The following is a 6,488-nucleotide window of genomic DNA, read 5'->3' as shown; positions in this document are numbered from 1 at the left end:
ATTCCTACACACAATAAATACATAATAATAGACTAAGACATAATGAATAAAGCCTGCAAATCTGATACTTTTTAGGAATACAAAAATAATCACAACCGAGTCTATCTTACGGTAAAAGCATAAGCTTCAAGCAAAAACCAAATATCAACATTAAAACTTTTATCAAACATGCAGTTGAACTATGCAGAATGAAATGACAAATACTGCACATTAGTTTAGAAGCTTGGTACTGTCAGTACCGTAGTAATATTTCTACAAGAAAATATAGTTAGAGTTTTTAAAGTGATTTTTTGGTTAGACCGAAAGACATTATCATAACTTCCGCTTCTTTTGAGTTAAAAATTTGAATTGTCTAGATAAAATATCTTAATGTTATTATAGTTTTATATTATCTGTAATATTACTTTTGGGTTCCAATTAAAAAAACGAGAATTTCCCCTTCCCATTTTTGTAATGATTGTAATTTAATTTTTGAAGTAAAACTTATTTTGGCGCGTTGAGAGTAAAATTTCAAGGTCGTTATGTCAATACCGTCACGTCATGGAGTAAAGCGACGATTTTAATAGGTAACTTTGAATCTTGCCAAAAGAGTTTTACTTCTGACACATGTGCTCGGCACACACGCTTATTTTGTTTATGAAATGTTTAAAAATAACCCTTAAATAGCTTTAAATCGTACCTTTATCTATTTTGTGTTAAAATACAGATAAAGATAATGCTTTTATGTTTCCGCAAAAACAATAAAAGTTCATCGAAGTCAATTTATCTAATAGCAGTCAATCAAAACGTGATAGAATGCATTATACACGCATTTTCCTTACTTAGCCTAATGATGCGCCAATGTATGGCCACTGATTGCCATAATAGTACGAATGTTCGCCAACGCGCCTATTCAACGTTTTCATATTTTTTGTTATTCAAGTTACATAGTAGAAAGAAAATAGAATAGATAGATAGACATATAGATAATTATTTATTGCACACACAGAAATTAACATGAAACACAGATAGAAAAGTAACAGAGACACTTGAGTATGTACAAATAATATTTCAAGAATAAAATTATAACATTTTTCGGTCAATGCATTTGCATATCATATTAAATCTCGCATAATTTATATCGAATTCCATTAAAACAAACCCAAGTTTTCTTTATATTTCATGGACATTTTCCCAAACTGTTTGAGACATAAAAACGTTACATACATACAAAATTACCTTCACATTACTATAGACAAAAAAATAACTTTAACACTGCATCAATGGTCCACATTGGCACATGTTGGCCCAACAACCACCAATGATTAGGTCTTTCCGCTATAATGTATGGGCGTTTCCAACGTTAACAACTACCAATAAAACCTACCACGCCATTCTGATATTAGTGATGGAAATCTGGTCTATTATCATAGTATTATCGGGCTGTAAAAATGCAATAAAAATTGTAATGTACCTACTGTAAAATTGTGCTTTTTGCATGATGACAAATTATGTTTTAAAAGCTCTATCAGCTAAGAAATCTTGATATTATAAGTTCAACTAGTGGTCCGCCCCGGCTTCGCCCGTGGTACCTACATGTTTAAACTATCCTATCTCTCAAGTTGGATCGAACTGCACATGGTGTGCGAATTTTATTATAATCGGTTAAGTGGTTTAGGAGTCCATTGAGGACAAACATTGTGACACGAGATTTATATATATTAAGATATACAACAAAGGTAAACAGCTAAAATAGTATGTTGAATTCAAAAGAATATATTTTATTAACTAGCTGCTTGTCCTGTCTTCGCTCAATTTGATAAAAATTGAAGTAAAGCTTATATTACTCGCTAAAATCATAATAAACTTATACTATACTATACAATTGTGATTTTTTTTTGTACCTATCGTTTTATAAGTTTTAAGCGAAGTCGTAACAAAACAGTAAACATAAAATAGAATATTTCCTCTTTAATTTTAATAAAACCTACCTACTAGCTATTGTTAATAATATAAATTTTGAGCTTCATATAAAAACATCAACGAGAATTAAAAAAATATGTCACAATCCTGAATGCATGCAATCTGGCAACACGACTAACAATTTCCTATTTAAAGCAAAACTGTCATGTTCCGGGATGAAAATGAATATTTTCAGCTCTCCTTTATTACCTAGGATATTAAATCTAGGCAAAAATATAAGCGCTTACTTTGTTAGCTCCATTGCAAAATGCAGATACATACAGCTGTAACATATTTTTTGCGCATTATAATTAAATGTTTGGTCTCTGTTGATACATAGTACCTACTTGTTTCATCATCATCATTTTCAGCCTACATTGAAATTAAATAATTAATAATTAATTAATTAATTTGTACCTACTTGTTTATAGTTTAACAAATTTGACAAGACGCCAAGTTAACGTGTAAACATTAATTATCTCAACAATTATTATGATGGAGTTATTTAAATGGAAACTGTAAATAATTAGTATGCTAGGTATCTTTCTCATATTCTATGTCATCGGCCCTTCTCCCATTACGATACTTCTAGAATACGATACTCGAGTAGAATACTAGTTAGATATTTGCTAGCTACCCGATGCTCTCGCAAAATGACTAAATTCATCATTATTGTGCCTCGTTTTTGTGAACGGACGTTATGTCGAGCGATTCCAGTGACGACGTAAGAGTAGGAAGTACTGGATTCATTCATAATATATTGAAAGAAACATAAATTGTAGAGCTTTTCTAGCCGCACGAGAACTAGACGTAAGAGTAGGAAGTACTGGATTCATCCATATATTGAAAGAAACATAAATTGTAGAGTTTTTGTAGCCGCACGAGAACTACAACATGATGATAAGAATTTTTTATCTTTCTACCGAAAACGAAAAGATACGCGGGAGAAGCGACGTAAGCGACCAACATGGTGAGTCGTGCCGCGTGCGATAGGTACTAGTCGCGGACGTGAAGGATACCGGTAGCGTAGTGTGCGAGCCTACATACAAATGTATGTGAGATACTCCGCGGCGACTGGTCTCCGAGACTTGCAGGATACTTGAATCGCCTGTGCGTATCGTAATGGAAGAAAGGCCTAATACTATTTGTTAGAATCGTCTAGTTGCTAATAATATTTGTTTTTATTTTGTAAAACTTATATGTATTATAACGATTTGCTTTAGGTATATAGGTATTAGGTAGGTACAGTGCTTACTACTAACTGTACGGTATTTTTAGCTACCATATCGCCAACGTCCATACCACGTTGAATACACCGGTTCTCGTCCGATCACCGAAGTTAAGCAACGTCGGGCGCGGTCAGTACTTGGATGGGTGACCGCCTGGGAACACCGCGTGATGTTGGCTTTTTTGCACTAATTTATATACTTTGATATTTTTTTGCTTTATTAAATTTTATTTCATTAAGGGCCGATTTTTCAATGCTTGGATAAAACTTATCACTTACTTATAAATATTAAATGTCACGTAAATAGACTACAGGCCCATGTTGAAAAAATTAAAGGTCATTTGACCCACCACCTGACCTATCTAGAATGATATAAGAGCATAAAATAATAAGATTCAGCACTATGACGTCACTTGTAAGCTGTCCACCTGAGTGCAGATGAGAATTCGAAGGTTCAGGTAGAGATTTTCTCCCCTTGTCTCCATGATTTTTGTACGGCGTTGCGGAATAATGGCTTAAAAGCAGTATAGAAATAGTATGACACAGATGCCGTACAAAAATGGTGGTCCACAAAGTCGGAGTTTATTTTTATTTTTCGACAGTTGCCGGGGTAAGTTTGGTCATTTGATTTTGTACGGCATCTGTGTCATACTATTTCTATACTACTTTTAATCAATTATTCCGCAACGCCGTACAAATATCATGGAGACAAGGGGAGAAAATCTCTACCTGAACCTTCGAATTCTCATCTGCACTCAGGTGGACAGCTTACAAGTGACGTCATAGTGCCGAATCTTATTATTTTATGCTCTTATATCATTCTAGATAGGTCAGGTGGTGGGTCAAATGACCCATAATTTTTTCAACACGGGCCTGTAGTCTAAAACTTTCAAATACGGGCAATTAGGATACGTTTTTAAAATGGTAGTTTTATAAATTATTCGACGAATAAGTTTTAACCAAGGATTGAAAAATCAGCCCTAAAAGAAATGATGCCTTTTCGGTTTTTGCCAACTAATTTAAATTAATTTTTATTCACATTTCTTAGCGAAATTAAGAAGTCGAAGCCGGGTCGTCAACAAAAGTAGTTGCAAGTTAATAAATAAATAACGACATTTTGTATCCACAATGTTCCCGCTTTTTAGCAACTATAAACTGTCACAATGGATTAACGACTGGCTAGTTATAGTTTATTGCTACAATAAAGCCTGGAAGCAACTTATCCTAGGTCAGTACACCATAATAAATTACTTAGTGGTATGTTGAGATTATTGTAAAGTAGCTTGCTATGAAAGAAAAATTGCTTTACATTTTTATAATATTATATTTTACTAGCGGTCCGCCCCGGCTTCGCCCGTGATACATATTTCGCAATAAAAAGTAGCCTATGTCCTTTCTCGGGTATCAAAATATCTCCATACCAAATTTCATGCAAATTGGTTTAGCAGTTTAGACGTGATTGAGTAACAGACAGACAGACAGAGTTACTTTCGCATTTATAATATTAGTATTTTATGTGTCGTTCAATTTATTTTGTAACAGTTAATTATTTAATACTATTCACCAAGTATAAGAAATCACATGTATAATTTATCCGCATCGCTATCCTATTTATCCAACAGTGAAAGAATTTTTTAAATCGGTCTAGCATCTGTAGTTCCGGATTAAATAAGCGAAAAAAGAAAAAAAAGCTGTTCAGCTTTTTGTTACAGAAAAGCACCTAATTAAAATTCCTCATACCCACTGTATGAGATTAATTTTCAAAAACACGCATTTTACTAATATTTTTACATTTTACGCAAAACATTACCAAAAGGGACTGTTAATTCAATTTTTCAATCACTACACTGTTGCGTACAGAATGTGCGGTTTTGCGTATTAACTCTGACTGCGACAGATTTTATTGGCAGCGTGCTATTTTAATTAAAGCCTCTATGTACACTGTTTATTTCACTCAGACCGGTTTAACAAAGGTAATGAAATGGTCTGAAATCATTATTGATTTCGATTTACTGGCCCATCGTCGAATTATGAAACTTTATGGAAATATGCTGTCGTTAATGTGAATAAATATATTCGAAAAGGTTTATTTTCTCGAAAATACTTACAAAAGAAATAAGCTGAAATAAGTAGTATATTATGGGAGTTATTAACCAATTTTCAGGTGTGTTTGTTTGTAACAATTATATCAGCTATTTATTGGCAATACGAATCTCAAATGTTCATATTCTAACCAAACTGTGGTTTCTACAAATATTTATATTATTTATCTAATATCGTATTTTGCGGCAACGTAATAGAATTTATCGTTTCAAATAAAACGCTGTAAATCTTGGCTTTTAACCAAACGTACATCTGTAAAACCTTGACAAACGAAATAGCAACCATTAGCTGCTATTCGAAAAAGGAAATTTATGGCGACATCACAGCGCACGTAGGAAATTTTTACTCTGCTAAATATTACCTTCATTCTTGTCTCGCTCGTAAATAATATTCTTTTCAGGAGCTTATTGCTATCCTCGTATGGGGAAGAAACAAATAGTAAGGAAAATCCGAAACACCCTGCAACGAAGAAAGCAGACTAAAATACCAACATGCAACTTTAGGTTATATTAGAAACAGTCAGTGTCTATTTTTCTGCGAACTTTTTTCAGGTTACAAGTAGTGTGTATAATGTACAGCATTGTCGCTACAAGGTATCATTGTCCAGCATGGGTTGTTGGTTTCAAAAATTAAAGTTGGTCGTGCTTCGGTGGACGTACAAAAATATGCAGGTTTTAAAATACTGCATGACTATTTTTTAATATTAAAAAGATGGAAAAATGTTATAAAAATATCTTCAAAATTATTAAAACTGCTTCATATTAATTGTAATTGTATGTTAAGTGTAGCTCCTTTATACGTATGTTTAATAGTCGCTTCTCATTTTAAATCTGAACAATTAATGATGCATTCATAATTGCAACCGACAACCAACAATAAGATGCTCTTCAAACTATTAATAGTCCTCGTGTAATCTACTTCAGTTTTTACAGAAATAAAAAACGAAACCGAATCAAACGCTTTGTCTAATACACCCTCTAGAAAGACGCCACACACAATGCATATTTTGAATTCATTATAGCATGTGAACTATTGGAATGGTATCCCTTTGTCCCTTAAAAAATGCCCTTTCGTAAGTTCATGAACCTCAGGGATTAAGATTGTGTTCATATCGATGTTGCCTGACTCATCCTGATTGTGGTGTGTCAAATATTTGAACGTCAATGCGTGAGAACTACAAAGGACTCAATGTTCTTCTAAGCTGACGTTTACATAA

At 33.2% G+C, this 6,488-nt stretch overlaps 1 non-coding gene across 1 annotated transcript; it reads left to right on the top strand.

Annotated features, from left to right (window-relative positions):
- Positions 1-3,229: 3,229 nt before the first annotated feature.
- On the top strand, positions 3,230-3,348 carry LOC149899797 (5S ribosomal RNA). Its single transcript, XR_016457930.1, has one exon. It is a non-coding gene; the product is annotated as a 5S ribosomal RNA (ribosomal RNA).
- The last annotated feature ends 3,140 nt before the right edge of the window (positions 3,349-6,488 follow it).

This window comes from Colias eurytheme, chromosome 20 (assembly GCF_061535395.1).
Source record: "Colias eurytheme isolate Ceu_HAF_F1 chromosome 20, ilColEury1 Martin Lab GWU primary, whole genome shotgun sequence".
Taxonomy (NCBI): Eukaryota; Metazoa; Arthropoda; class Insecta; order Lepidoptera; family Pieridae; genus Colias; species Colias eurytheme.
Note: the sequence above shows the minus strand (reverse complement) of the source record. Positions and strands in the feature narration are given on the sequence as shown.